This window comes from Heteronotia binoei, chromosome 8, assembly GCF_032191835.1.
Source record: "Heteronotia binoei isolate CCM8104 ecotype False Entrance Well chromosome 8, APGP_CSIRO_Hbin_v1, whole genome shotgun sequence".
NCBI lineage: Eukaryota > Metazoa > Chordata > Lepidosauria > Squamata > Gekkonidae > Heteronotia > Heteronotia binoei.
This window is the reverse complement of record NC_083230.1, coordinates 38996711-39012313: the sequence shown is the minus strand read 5'-3', so window position 1 is coordinate 39012313 and position 15603 is coordinate 38996711. Positions and strand designations below refer to the sequence as shown.

Sequence of the window (15603 nt, the reverse complement as noted above, 5' to 3'; positions counted from 1 at the left end):
ACCCTTATCTTGGAGAACTGGGTTTGATTCCCCACTCCTCCACATACATCTGCTTAGGCCTCAGATTCAGTGGGAGCTCACAGGAGCGTAGCTTCTGAACCTTTCTGAGAGTTCCACCTCTTTGTCCATTGAATAGTATGTGCAGATGCATAACAATCCCTGGATGAGCTCCACCACCTATTTTTCTACAAAATGATCGCTGCATCTGGGTCAGCCAGAAGTTCTCTCCAAGCTGCTTTACTCAAGAGAGTACTTTACAGGGTGTCTGTTGTGGGGAGGGGAAGGAGATTGTAAGCCACCCTGAGACTCCTTCAGGTAGTGAAGGGCAGAGTATAACTCCAATCTCTTCTCTTCTTAAGAACTTATTTATTTATTTCGATTTTTAGACTGCCCTTCCTGCGAATGGGCTCAGGACAGTGGACAACATTTTAAATAAATACATCCCAATTAATTAAAAACAAAATCAGATTACAATAATTCAGATCAAGATTTCAAGAGGTGCATAACAAATTAATTTGTATATCCTTATCCCAAAGGGAAGGAAAAGAAAGGCGAAACTGAACTACCTTAAGTCTCATACGGTGTGGACTTCGCTCAGCAGAGTTCCATCAGGTTGGCACCAGGGCTGAAAAAGCAGAAAGCTTTTAAAACTTATGGAGCATTCAAAACTGAAATCTACCACTAATGGTCTGACGCAAGGCAATCTTTTCTACTACTTCTACATTCTACCACCTCATTTAGTAAGGCTTCTCCAAGGAGCTTGAACATAGTGGCTTTGACTCCTGATGAGGAGGATCAGTTAAGGTGATTTTGTATTTTAAAAAGTAATGGTATTATCAGGTTACATAGTGAGGATACAATACAACACAGAAAGATGGTATTATCTCGAAATGCTCCAATCTCTAGAAATGTCATGATAGAATTAAACCCATTTAGCTTAATGTGTTTGTCACACATCCACATGACTTCTCTAAAGACTTCTTCCACATTACTTCCAGTAATATGGAAGATTCACATGCATGCAGAAAGCTGAAAAACACTGCATAACCTAGAGAGCTATGTACTGTTCTTACAAAATGACTTTTTCATTGAGTTCATCATAGCTGTTCTGGAGAGATTTAACAGATGCTGAAGCTATCAAAACAATCAGAAATCAAATACTCAGGAGTTTTTAATAGATGATAGCTTTGATGCGGGTGGTGAAGAAGGTGGCCCATATCTGGTTTTTAAACTACATATTAAACATCTACTTGTTGGTACATTTCACTGTTCACAATTGTTCATTGTGAAGCCTATGAGAAATCAATAATCCAACTAATCCAACTCTTCAGTTCTGGTTGCCGCACCTCAAAAAGGATATTATAGCATTGGAGAAAGTCCAGAAAAGGTCAACTAGAATGATTAAAGAGCTGGAGCACTTTCCCTATGAAGAAAGGTTGAAACGCTTGGGACTCTTTAGCTTGGAGAAACGTCGACTGCAGGGTGACATGATAGAGGTTTACAAGATAATGCATGGGATGGAGAAAGTAGAGAAAGAAGTACTTTTCTCCCTTTCTCACAATACAGGAACTCGTGGGCATTCGATGAAATTGCTGAGCAGACAGGTTAAAACGGATAAAAGGAAGTACTTCTTCACCCAAAGGGTGATTAACATGTGGAATTCACTGCCACAGGCGGTGGTGGCAGCCACAAGTATAGCCACGTTCAAGAGGGGTTTAGATAAAAATATGGAGCACAGGTCCATCAGTGGCTATTAGCCACAATGTGTGTGTATATATAAAAATTTTTGCCACTGTGTGACACAGAGTGTTGGACTGGATGGGCCGTTGGCCTGATCCAACATGGCTTCTCTTATGTTCTTATGTTCATTCCCTCCAAATTAAAACCTCTGTTCACACACATCTGAGTTTGGAAGTCTTCTCAGTCTTGAGAAAACAGACTACCATAAACTTTTGTTTTATATGTATACCATGGTCTTTTGTTTTATATGTATTCTGTTTCAGTTTAGGACTGACTGTGTTTTTGATCACACTGTGATGCCCACATCATCTTAAAGCACATAATATGGAAATAAATGAAAGGTGAGAGTTTTCCACATATTGAATGGCACGTGTCTAGTGTCAGATGAAGAGTCATAGAACTTGCAAGAATGCACAGAAACAAGGGGAAAAGGTTTTTCAAGATCAAGATAGCTGAACAGTTTATGTCAGAGATTGATTTGTTAGGACATAAAAGTGACAAAGTCCTTCTTCTGTAATATTAAGCATCCAATTTTCAATATGACCCAGGATCAATGTAGACTGATAATGTAATGTGGCAGTACACATCTGAAGGTGTCTAGATATTACATCCAAAAGAATTTCAGTTATGTTATGTTTGATCTGACAATACAGCACAAGTTACATGGCATAAATTAGAAGCAAACATAACAGAACCATTGTGATAGCCTTTCACCCTTCACCTCATCTCACTAGGGAATCCTGGAACTATTCCAGCACAAAAAAGATTTCAGGGATATAGACTAAGTTGTGTAACACAAAAAACTTTTTTTTAAAGACCACTCTGAAATCGCTGTACTAAACATTGAGTCTCAGTCTGGTGACACCATTAAGACCAACGAAGTTTTATTCCAGGTTGAATAAAACATTGTTGGTCTTAAAGGTTCCACAGGACTTCAGCTGTGTTCTGCTGCTTCAGACCAACAGGGCTACCTACCTGAATCTGTAATAAATATTGTTATTGGCCCCAGTGAATTTCAGACAAGTATACAACTCAGCTCCTTCTCATTAGAAAACTGAAGTGTGACCCGCCAAGGTTTATACCAAGAGGGATTAAAAGAAGTCTATTGTGGGGACCCAGATCCTGTATTAAAACACCAAGCAACAAGGCACAATTTCCTATTGAAAAAAACTGTGTTTGTGCATTCATTGCTTTTGGTTTCTTTACAGCAGGGTTTCCCAAACTTTTCTTTCCCGTCGCCCGGTTATTTTTACACTTCTCCTTCGTGGCCCACTAAATTTGGGGGTGGAGCCAGGAGACTTTGGGGGTGGAGCCGGGAGACAGGAATCATGTCATTTCCTGTGTTGTCAAGGGCCAAGTGATGTCACTTCCAGGGCACACTGAACCAAAACTCCACCTTTTTCTGTGATGTCACTTCCAGGGTATTCCCCCAAACCTGCCTCTTCTTCTGAAGTAAATTCATTTTCAGAAAAATCTCTCTGAAACTCATGCTGAGCCAAAATGGGGGTAGAAAGTGGGTGATCCTCTCTTTCCACCCCCACACCTGCATGCACCTATCTGTTTGTGTGTTCTTCTCCAGCTTTCAAGCACTCCTAATACCCATGTTCAATTGCCTGCACCACCTACACATCCCTTCCTCAACAGCACTGGCCAGTGTATGCAGTTGGGAATGCTGTTGCCATTGCCATCAGGAATGCCAGCACTGTGTACCACCCCCACTGGGCCCTGGCAGCTGCTCTACCTCAAAATATGCTTACACATTTAGTAGGCCCTTCCTTCAGCTGCTACTACTGGAACCCTGCTTCAAGCTACAACCAAGCTTGCTTGGTTTTAAGAAAATCTTTCGACAGCTATTTTTTATATTTTTCTTTGGTTGAAACATGGGGAATTGCTGTGAAAGGTAGCAATTGTACTGCAATTAATTAATTAATTTCAAGTTATATGAAGTTCATACAAGCTTTTCTGCAGTTATCCCAAAAAGGATATTTATGAGGGGCTTGCAGCTTTTTACTGGCTGTGTTTCCCATGCCTTTAAAAGCAACCTGTTGTGCAGATATTTAGCCAGTGAACTTCTTTCATCCTTTTTAATATCTACAGGAGAAGTTTAATTTTGGTGTCAGACAGCTGTCAAAAGTAGGACCAGTAAAATGGTGCCAAGTTCATAGTACCATCACTTCCAGTGCTGTTGAGATATACAGCAGTAATCTCCAATAATCTCTTTCTGCCCCACACCTCTTACTCTCACTCACTCACACAGAAATCTCATAGAAGGCCAGCTGGCTGCAACTGGGGGTGCCAACTTTTCATTGGCAGAGCTCCTATGTCTGCAACAACATTATGATGAACAGAAAAGTTTCATCCAGTAAAAATGGAAGGAAAGAAAGAAAGAGAAAGGAAAGAGAAAGGAAAGGAAAGGAAAAACATAAACATAAGAGGAGCCATGTTGGATCAGGCCAGTGGACTATCCAGTCCAAAATTCCCTCATACAATGCCCAAAAAACACTAGAATGTCCACCAGTGGAGCCAGGGCACTAGAAGCCCTCCCACTGTTGCTTCCCCCCTTCCCAGCACCAAGAATACAGACAGAACATCACTTGCAGGGAAAGAAAGAAAGAATGAGTAGGCACATTGATGAACACGAGTTATTGAGGAAGACTCAGCATGGGTTCTGTAAGGCAAGATCTTGCCTCACTAACCTGTTACATTTTTTTGAGGGCGTGAACAAACATGTGGACAAAGGAGACCCGATAGATATTGTTTACCTTAACTTCTAGAAAGCTTTTGATAAAGTTCCTCATCCAAGGCTCCTTAGTAAGCTCGAGAGTCATGGAATAAAAGGACAGGTCCTCTTGTGGATCAAAAACTGGCTAATTAATAGGAAGCAGAGAGTGAGTATAAATGGGCAGTCGTCGCAGTGGAGGACAGTAAGCAGTGGGGTGCCGCAGGGCTCAGTACTGGGTCCCATGCTCTTTAACTTGTTCATAAATGATTTGGAGTTGAGAGTAAGCAGTGAAGTGGCCAAGTTTGCGGATGACACTAAATTGTTCAGAGTGGTAAGAACCAGAGAGGATTGTGAGGAACTCCAAAGGGATCTGTTGAGGCTGGGTGAGTGGGCGTCAACGTGGCAAATGAGGTTCAGTGTGGCCAAGTGCAAAGTAATGCACATTGGGGCCAAGAATCCCAGCTACAAATACAAGTTGATCGGGTGTGAACTGGCAGAGACGGACCAAGAGAGAGATCTTGGGGTCGTGGTAGATAACTCACTGAAAATGTCAAGACAGTGTGCGATTGCAATAAAAAAGGCCAACGCCATGCTGGGTATTATTAGGAAGGGAATTGAAAACAAATCAGCCAGTATCATAATGCCCCTGTATAAATCGATGGTGCGGTCTCATTTGGAATACTGTATGCAATTCTGGTCACTGCACCTCAAAAAGGATATTATAGCATTGGAAAAAGTGCAGAAAAGGGCAACTAGAATGATTAAAGGGTTGGAACACTTCCCCTATGAAGAAAGGTTAAAACGCTTGGGGCTCTTTAGTTCGGAGAAACGTCAACTGCGGGGTGACATGATAGAGGTTTACAAGATTATGCATGGGATGGAGAAGGTAGAGAAAGAAGTACTTTTCTCCCTTTCTCACAATACAAGAACTCGTGGGCATTCAATGAAATTGCTGAGCAGTCGGGTTAGAACGGATAAAAGGAGGTACTTCTTCACCCAAAGGGTGATTAACATGTGGAATTCACTGCCACAGGAGGTGGTGGCAGCTACAGGCATAGCCAGCTTCAAGAGGGGGTTAGATAAAAATATGGAGCAGAGGTCCATCAGTGGCTATTAGCCACAGTGTGTGTGTATATATGTATATGTGTGTGTGTGTGTGTGTGTATATATATATATATAAATTATTGGCCACTGTGTGATACAGAATGTTGGACTGGATGGGCCGTTGGCCTAATCCAACATGGCTTCTCTTATGTTCTTATGTAAGGGGGGGCAAAGGGAAAAAAAGCCTTCCTCATCATCAGATGACCCCAGCCAGCAACAGTTCTGCCCAGGGGTCATTTCGTTAAAAATGAACCCCAGAGAGCACTGAGGTCAGTAGGAAAGAACAGACTGACTACCCCTGGGCCAAGACAAATTAAACTACAGAATACTCGCTCTCGGGCCTTTTCGGCCGCAGCCCCACATCTCTGGAACCAACTCCCAGAGGAGGTGCGGGCCCTGCGGAACCTTGATCAGTTCCGCAGGGCCTGCAAGACCACCCTTTTTAAATTAGCTTATGAATAACTGAAAATCCGCCATCAGCATCAACTAGAAGAGTGTCAAGGATAGCGTCATAAAATGTTTTAGTTAATTGTTTTAATTCAGGCTTTTAAGGTTAGTTTAATGTTAATTTAATGTTTCTAGTGTAACTGTTTTATTGTTGGTGCACCATTGGTCACCGTATTGTTAGCCGCCCTGAGCCTGCTTCGGCGGGGGAGGGCGGGGTACAAATAAAATTTATTATTATTATTAAAAAATAGCTAATGGAATGCCCACTCCCCGCCCCTCCTGGATGAAAATAATTCCCCTTCTTTGCTGCCCAGGCCTCCTAGGGAAATCTCCCCAAAAGAACATACTGCAAGGCACATGAAAGCTCATACCCTGAAGAAGACTTCATGGGTCTAAAGTGTCAGTGCATGCCAGCTTTTCTCTCAAATGCTGGGAGCAGGGGAGATGGAAGGAGAGGCAGCCCAGCTCCTCTCTGCACAACACAGAGATGGGGCAGGGCTAGGTTTGGCTTTTCTTGTGACCCGGTAGTGAGGCTTCTGTGGCCCGGTACCGGGTCACGACCCTCCAAATGGGAAACACTGCTTTAGAGTACACCAACATTCTGGGTGATAATACAAAAAAATTCTTTAAAGCAGCCATAATGGTGAAAGAAGATCCATGATTCTTTCTTAAATCACATCTTAACTTTTTTCTCAGGTAAGTGAAAAGCACATCACATTTAGTGTGGGATAGTTCATTTGAAAATGTTAGTTTAAAAACCAGTCTTTAGGAACCAGTTTAGAAACTCTTGAAAACAGAGTGGTATTTAGAAAATACGAACAGCACTTTGTTAACAAATATTTACTGTCTTTTCAGAGGACTATTTAAGGAAATAGTGCCAATGGAATGAATTTCCATGGATTACATGCACTTATTTATTTGCATGGCATCGTATACAACTTGAATTTTATTTACGTAAGACACATCTGCACACACATAAACAAGTATGGGTTGTAATGTAATGAATAGTAGAATATAAAATAGTTTGGAATGGTAGGTTGGAATGTATTTCTCTGGTCTGGGGATAGGGGAGATAACTACAGTGCCAATCACCCCACTTCAAAGAAGAGGATGCTGTAAGGCCACCTCTGTGCTTGAGAGGAGATGGATGGAGCATAATAGCAGGGCCTCAGTTAATTACTCTCAGCATTCCACAATTAAGGATATATCTGCTCATCAATCTTCAGTTTTTGGTATATTTACATTTTCCTCAGGATTAAACCCAGACAAATGGTAACCATATGAACTAAATGTGTTATTCCTGTTTGCTCCTTGAATCTATTAAATATCTTCTTTATGCTATGCTAATTTACTGCTCAGTTTCTGACTATGTGTATGTACGAGTAGCTTCCATTTCAATGTAGCTGAAGAAGTATGCATGCACACAAAAGCTTATACCTTGAATAAAACCAGGGCTTTTTTTTGAGTAGGAATGCACAGGAACCGTGGTTCCTGCATGCTCGGTGTCAGGGGGTGTGGCCTAATATGCAAATGAGTTCCTGCTGTGTTTTTTCTACTAAAAAACCCAGAATAAAACATTGTTGGTCTTAAGGTGCCACTGGACTTGAACTTTGTTTTGCTGCTTCAGACCAACAGGGCTGAATCTATCTCCATGCAAGAAAGCCCAGGCCACAGATAAAGTAATTGTCAATTTCATAGAGGGAAATTCAGAATGTAAATCTTTCCTCGACCTAATCTGCTCAGCGTCTCAAACTCTGCTGTGCCTGGAGAACTTTAAAATAGCTAGAGATGCCTTTGCTCAGCTAATCCTCCATCCAATCTAACGACACCCTAGACGATTCCCTAAAAAGCACACTTTTAACTAACCCCTTCTCCTCGCCTCCTTCCCTTTTCCGTCTTGCTTTTCCTTACCCTGCAAGCTGCTCTTCCAAACCATTCCCACTCACTCCCAAGGAATGTTGTCAAGCGTTAAGCAGCCGTCTCCTTTAGCGACCCAGCTCCCGGGTTTTGCAAGCTGCCGGAGAGATAAGGCCCTTCGGCGATTGGCTTGTGGAGCCGACCACAGCCAATGGGCGGCGGGGAACGCTTGGCTCCTTGTAGTGGCATCGAGCGGCTGCGTTTCATTAGGTAAAGAGCGTGGAGTTGCGCGGTGGTTTTCAGCGGCCGGGCGCGTTGCACTGAAAGGCTCCCACCTCCCTCCTGTGGTCTTGCGTGGAACATGCGTGGCTCCGACTTGCACTGACTTCTTCAGCCCGAGGAGAGCCGCGGGTTTCTCGTTGCCCCTCAATGTCGCCCTGTCGTCTCTCGTAGGGATACTTGGCTGCTGCGTTTCTGGAGTCCTGCTCTCGGTGGGTAAGTCACAAGAGGGTCTGTGCGTGGGGAGAGGGGGGCGGTCCTGGGCTTTGGTGCGAGGCGAAATCGGGCCTTTTGGAGGGGAAGAGGCACAAGATGTCAGCCGCCCCCGGCGGCAGCGTCCCCTGTCACGGGGCAGGGTGGCCAAATCGAGCCGCCAGACTTGTGCAGAGGGCAACCGGTGCGAGTCTTTGGAGCATCCCTTTGTGGGGCTCCCGGTGAGTTCTCGTCCCTGTTGTTGAAACTGAACGCAGTAGAAGGATGGTGGTTTCTTTTGGATTAAATGAAGTGCCGAGTACCAGGAACGTGTGGTCTTATAGGCGGTCCTCAGGAGAAGGATCTTCATAGCTGACCTTGGCCGTGGTTAAGAGTTCAGGGCAGAAAGCTCCAAAGCGCCACTCCAAAAGAACGGGAAGGGACAGACCAGCATCGTTTCTCTTCTTAAATGCCCGATGCGATGTTATTCGGGAAGGGAAGTGTGGTCGAGAAAACTCCGAAGAAAGGCTTGCGTTGAACAGCCGGACCAGGAGCACAGAAATGGTCAGATCCGGTTCCATGCTGAGGATTCGCTTCAGAGGGAATGTTAACTTGCTGCCTTCTCTGCGCCACACACTGCACACAACGGGGCGATACACCCAAACCACAGAAGTGAAATTTAGTATTAGGGACATAGGAAGCTATTTATTATAGCAAGCTCAGGACCTATGTATAATTAAAAACTCTTTGCACGCACAGGAGGATAAGCTACATTTATCTCTTGTTGCAGGTAAAGGGTTCCTTTGTAATCAAAGGATGCCATACATTTTTTGTTCTTTTTTTAAAGGGAGGCAGTTGCTGGAGAATAGCTATTTATTTATTTTTACTCTCCTGGCCAGGGAAGCCCCATCTGTCATTCGAACAGGCTATGACTATAGATGGGTGTGAGTTTCACTGTGTCTGCTTGAATCAGGCTCCAGATGTGTGAGCTCAGCTGTTGTCTGTCAGTGGGGTGACAACTGGCCTCCCCCTTACCCCCAGGAAGGCTTGGCTTTCTCCATTATCCTCAGCTAAGTGTTAGTGTTTCAGCTCCCCTTCTATTATTTGGCATGTACTGCAGTCCCATGGGAGTGAGCTGTTTTGTTTGGCTGTCCTAACAATATGTCTGTGTCTAGATTCTTGGAGGGGGGGGAGGTTGCACATCTTTACAAAGATATATTTAAAACATGGCTTAAATTCCAACTTTTAAAGAAGTAGATTTGTCTTCTGCTGAGAGTGAGAAAAATGAGATGGTATTTGCTCAGTTCCCCTTCCCTTTCAAACAACACTCTTGTCCTCTATGGGGACATACAAATTAAACTGCAACCATTTATCTTGGCTGTCTTCTCAGGTTCCATTCTGTGTCTCTTCAGCATGGGCTCATCATAGGATGGATGCTAGGGTTTGGCCTTGGTCAGAGATCTGTCACTGTTCCACAGCTGGGGGCTCAGGAAAACAAAATAAAGGGTTTTTAAAAAAAATAAATAAATTGCTAGCTTTAGTGCTTCTAAATGCTATCAGCTGGAGAGCCTGGAACACAGTAGGGAAGATTTTTACAAGCACCCCAAGCCAATGTTTATGCAGAAGATTTAAAGGTTAACAGTGGATATTTTCTCCTTATTAAAAGAAAAAGGTGTAAAAAATAATAGGTGTCATTACTCCTCAATGTATTTTTCATTGTTTGACATTCAGTGGAGAGGTTGACCTTTAGGTAACTGTCTATCCCACCCACCCCCACCCCCAATCTCTCTCTCTCTGCAGCAATATGGAGCCTTTAATGATGTCTCCCCACCACCATTCAAAACAATCTTCCTTTTCTTTGACTTTGGTGAAATTTTGCTCAGGAAGCAATGGCTACATCTATTGTATATCTCCTCTCTAGTGGCTTGTGTCTAACATGTCGCTGAAGGAGCAGTTCAGAGTTTGTAGATGCCCATGTTAAAGTGAATCACAGGAATAAAATCAACAGATATTTATCTGTTTGGCAAGCAAAACCAGGTAGAAACTTAAAAATCCTGGAATTTGAGCCTATGAGTGTTTATCCAGACAGCAAGTCCTGCTGAGATATTGGGGACCTTACTCTGTAATCCTATACACCCTTATTTGGGAGTAAGCCCCATAAAACTAAGTAAGAGTTACTTCAACATTAAGTATACATAGAATTTCACCACAGCTCTCATTTCAGAATTTGGGATTTGTGCAGCTGATGTTCCTCTTTTGTTTTAAAGATTATTGTAGCAAGTCAGCTTTAGTTACCTGGACAAACTTTAACATCAAGTGGGGGGGGGGGGAACCTTACAGGGTTAATAGCTGAGCCATTAAGATTGGAGTCAGATGTTGCTGAAAGCAACAGCAGAGTCTGGATTTCCCTAATATCCTGTAATATAACTGCAGAGGTAATTAAATTTTTAAAACACTCTCTCTATTTAGGACTTTAAAAAAAGGTGTAGCCTACCTCAGTGGAACAAAAATAGTTTGGCATATAATAGTGAATTGTGGCTAGAAGAACTCAGCCTAGATTTAAAAATCACAAAGGAGTTTCACAGAGAGCTGCTGCTATAAAAGTAAGTCTGTTTAAATAAAGGGTAGCATTTGGGGAAGACTTTCTAGATGAGTAGAACCAGTCATCTCTACAATTATAGCTGTATCACTAAAGACTCTTATGAAAAGCTGTCCAGAATTGTTAAATAAAGGGGAGAAATGAATAAAAGGTCTGATCCAGAGACATGTTCAAAATGCTGGGTTGTGGTGAGGCTACCTGGTTTTTGGCCTTGCTCAGTAAGCTGCCACTGTTCCACAGTGAGCCTTTGGTTCCATATTAGTTTCTCTGCATTTCTCTGTGTTCAATCCGTCTCCTCCTGGTTCTTAAATTACTTAAGTTTGGTGTTTGTTCAGCATGCTGGAGTCAAAATAGTACTGCTTTAGGAGAAACAGAGGCCTTTTAATGGAATGTTGCACTGACATATCTCTAATGGAATCACTGGTGATGGCCTCTTTTGAGGAAGATTTAGAATATGTAGCAAACACATGTTGATCTGTATCAGCAGTTTCACATAAAAAAAATCCAAAAGGGCAAGCTGTGCCTTAACTTTGAGCAAAAAAGTTGAGTCTCTGAATTGGAAGGGATCCAAAGTCCATTACAGACAGCCCCCTGAAAGAAGGCAGGGCCACCTGCACGCCCCCAGGAATCCACTTTATCTCCAGATATGTTTATTTCTTTCCAGCACAGCTATGAGTTTATTGACAGACATATAAAATTATTTATTGACAGACAGGTGGCATGAGCCCTAATTCTTGTTTGACCAAAGCCACCATAATCCTTTAATCACTAAGCAGTAACTTCAAAAGTGTCCTGTTGACTGCATGACGGATCATCTCAAAGAGACACATCACTTCCTTGTCAGTGTACTCTTAAAAAATCTTCACCAGACTAGAAATTTGTAGTCAAATGTGTGACTAGTTATTTCAAATTTCAATACTGGAGACAGCATGTGCCATGAACAGAAGCATATCATGTAACACTATGATTCTAGCTTTCTATTTTAAGATGACAGCTGTGGGGCTTTAGTGTTTTTGACCATGTCTTGAAACAATTTGTTTTCTTATCCATGCCTCTTTTGTATTGAATATCCCACCTGGTGAAGCGTTCTAGAGAACTTCAAAGGCTGTTCTTGATACACATAGTTTAACAATGTCTTTGGTTGGTCCTGATAAGTGCTGTTACGTGCCTGTTGCTTTGAACCAACATGGCTTTTTGTATCCTGTGTCTATGGATCCTGAAGACTTTAAAATTTAAAAAAAAGGTTGGGTACCTAGTCAGCACTGGCCTCTCTGAGCTGCTTGATGTTTTGAGGTTACCTGGGGTTATCCATTGTTCAGTCTTCAGCTCTCTCGTAGCTATACAGGTGAGTATTTATTGCCTGCATATGTGTTTGCAGCAATGGGGTCTGGAAAAAAGAAATGTCAGCCTCCTTTCCTTCCCCCTTTGAGCTCAAGAATGGTGGGAAGCAACATGTTTTACAAGTTATAGCGCACTGATGTCATGACATTTCTGGCAGCAATACTCAGATAGTCTAATCAGATCACTCTCCTCCTTGCCAAAATGACAGTCTTTCCAGATGTAATTTCCTTCATTGCTGGTCCATTGTCAAAGGGTATTTCCAGTTCTTGAGAGAAATTACTCAAGGGATTCTGTAATGAGTCTTTCTTTGTCTTTATATTGTGTTCATGTTTAGACTTTGTTCGAAATGAATTAATCTCACTTCTTGTTAGGTTTTCTCTAGGAACTTTTAATGGCAGCATGAGGTATATTTGTTAGACCCCCTTTTCATGATTGTTTCTCTGCAGAGAATTTTCCCAGTATGCACAATAATTAAGATGTCATGGGAAAGATGTATGAGCCAACACAAATACTTTAATACTTTTGAAGACTCTGCTACAAACATGCAGATATTTGCCTCTTCCTGGAAAGGTGCCTAAAATATTTGTTCTCTCCCTTGGAAGACACCCCATTTAACCAGAAAATCCCAACTTTAATCAGTTGTCTAAAATGCACATAATTCTGTGGTGGATCTTCATGCCCAAAGCTGTACATAAACCTGGGGCAGATACTTCCAGGATAATTCTTGTTGCCTGTCAATGGATTTGAATTCCCGCTCTGGGGCAGCTGACACACTTCTATAGCCTTGAGGCTAGAGCCCCCTTCTCTTCAATGACTGCAGTCCTTGTAAGCTGCTTGTACAGACAAAAACCTCTGAAAGCAACAGATACTTTCAAGGCCCTCTTCTCCCAAATCAAAGAGGCACATCTTGAAACTTGCTTGGGAAGTGGTACTGCTTGGGAATTGTTATAGAAACAGCAGCACTTCCAACCTATAACAGAAAGATGAGCCAGAGACCCCTGTGGTGACTTTTTCGATGGGGATGGGGCTTCTGATGGGTTAGAAGTGGCGAATATTTTCAGCATACTGCAGGGAGGACTGAGGCTGGATATAGCTCATGAAGATGCTTCTTGGTTAGAAAACTGTGAGCATGCTTAGCATCTAGAGGCCAGAAGAGAAGAAGAAGATGATGATGATGGATTTATATCCCGCCCTCCACTCAGAAGAGTCTCAGAGCGGCTCACAATCTCCTTTACCTTCCTCCCCCACAACAAACACCCTGTGAGGTGGGTGGGGCTGGAGAGGGCTCTCACAGCAGCTGCCCTTTCAAGGACAACCTCTGCCAGAGCTATGGCTGACCCAAGGCCATTCCAGCAGGTGCAAGTGGAGGAGTGGGGAATCAAACCCAGCTCTCCCAGATAAGAGTCCGCACACTTAACCACTACACCAAACTGGCTCTCCTGTCAATGGATTGCTCATCTGCTTTCCAAACCCCTGGGCTTCAGTTTGCTATCTTTCTATGTTCATCAGGATGCTGTGTTTCATTACTTCTAAAAGGACTGAAAGAACATTCCATTCATGAGCTCATGTATGCTTTGTTAATATGAGCTACAGATTCCACATTTTTACGACTGCAGCCAGTAACAGTTTTCTTTGAAATGATGCCAGTTATGTACAACGTTGCTGCGCAAAATAGTTCGGCATTAAAAAGTATTTTCAAGTATTTCCTTTGAAGAATGGAATGGTGATTGTTTTTTTTTTTAAATTTATATAAGGATACTAGGTGTCCTGTGGACAATTCATCTTCTTTTTGTAAGCTCCTTTCCCTTTAGTTTCAGTGTGTGTGTGTGTGGTAACTTACACAGTGGATGATCCAGGAACATTCTATTGTGATCAGCATTATTGAAGCTACAGATTGGATGTAAACATGATAGAGATCCATATCCTCAAATGTGCATCACTACTAAATGCCTGTAGAGTAGGTATGGCTGGTAGAATTCAAGCAGCAAAGTGGTACCAGGAGAAGATACGTAATCCTCTATTTGTTGCTGATCTCCCCCCACTGCAGCACTCCTCCCAGTGAACTTTGTTCTGCCTGGACTTATTTCTGAAGTTAAAGCTGACCTAGAAGAAAAGAAGCTGGGGAACTGGAGTGTTTGAGTAGGAGGAAATGGCATGAGGACAAAGTCTGCCCACCAGCTTTCTGCTCAGAGTGTACTCCTGTACACAGCCCCTTTTCATTGGAGTTGGCAAAGACCTGTAGATCAAGTTGCCAGGGTTGGATCTTGTGAATTCTCAGCAGCAGTTTCTGATGGCCACAAATCTTTCCCATTTTCTCTTTCCCCAAGCGTCAAGACTCAGTCTGTCTAATGTGGGTTAGGAGCCTGCAGTGAGAAGGAGATGAAATCACCCTCTCCTCCTTTTCCCATCAGCAGTGTTGGGCTGATGAGAGGCAGAAAAGTTGATTTGTTCCCTTCTTTTTCCCCACTGCAGCAACCCTGGGTTTTCCCCACTTCCAAACTACTGCAACCCTGGGTATAAGCTTTTTCAGGATCAGAAAGAAGTGCTGGAGGGAAGGGAATATGGAAAGGTGTTCAGTTCTTGCATCTGCACATTACACCTGTATGATGTTACTGTCATATGTAGCTCTCTCCTTGGTGGATGTGGGTCTGATCAATACCTGGATAGGAGACCACTGAGAACCCCATGTACCTAGCTCAGTACTTCTCTGAATGGCATCAGCAGTTCTCCTGGGTCTCGTGCAGAGGTGTTTTCCAGCCATGGCAACCTAGTTCCTTTTAACATAATATGGCAAGGTCTAGGTCATTGCTTCCCCATCTGCTTCCATTGAGGAAGCAGCTCTGCATGGGGAATTTTAAGTTGCTAAGTTTCCATGCCACTGTTGACATTTTTCAGTGGCTTACTGCTGGTTGACGCAGTGATAGCCACAAACATAGTTGGCTTTAAAACGGGATGAGTGAGATTAATGGAGGGAAAGTCTATCAATAGCTGCTAGGCCTGATGACTGAAGGGAGCATCCCCATTCAGAGGCAGTAACCCTCTCAATACCTGTGTTATGAAGCAGCCTCAGGAAGTGATCTTGGCCTCTACGCTCTGCAGGACAACTGGTTGATCACTGTGTGAAACACTATGATGGACTAGATGGACTACCAGTCTGGTCCAGCAAGACACTTCTATGGTCTTACTGATAATAAAGGATACACTTATCATATGTATCACAGCATTGAGGGACAGAAAATCCTGCAAAAGTGAGTATTTATTGCCTAACATCAGTATGTGTCTTAAGCCCTTGCTGCCATATAAACCTTTGTAACAGTGTCCC

The 15603-nt window shown here is 42.9% G+C and overlaps 1 protein-coding gene across 1 annotated transcript in view; it reads left to right on the top strand.

Moving 5' to 3' along the window:
- Positions 1 to 8116: 8116 nt before the first annotated feature.
- PRICKLE1 (prickle planar cell polarity protein 1) overlaps positions 8117 to 15603 on the top strand; it is an 88978-nt gene continuing 81491 nt past the window's right edge. The window contains exon 1 of the mRNA XM_060244932.1: positions 8117 to 8365. The gene's annotated coding sequence lies outside the window, so the exon portion shown is untranslated. The remainder of the gene's footprint in view (positions 8366 to 15603) is intronic.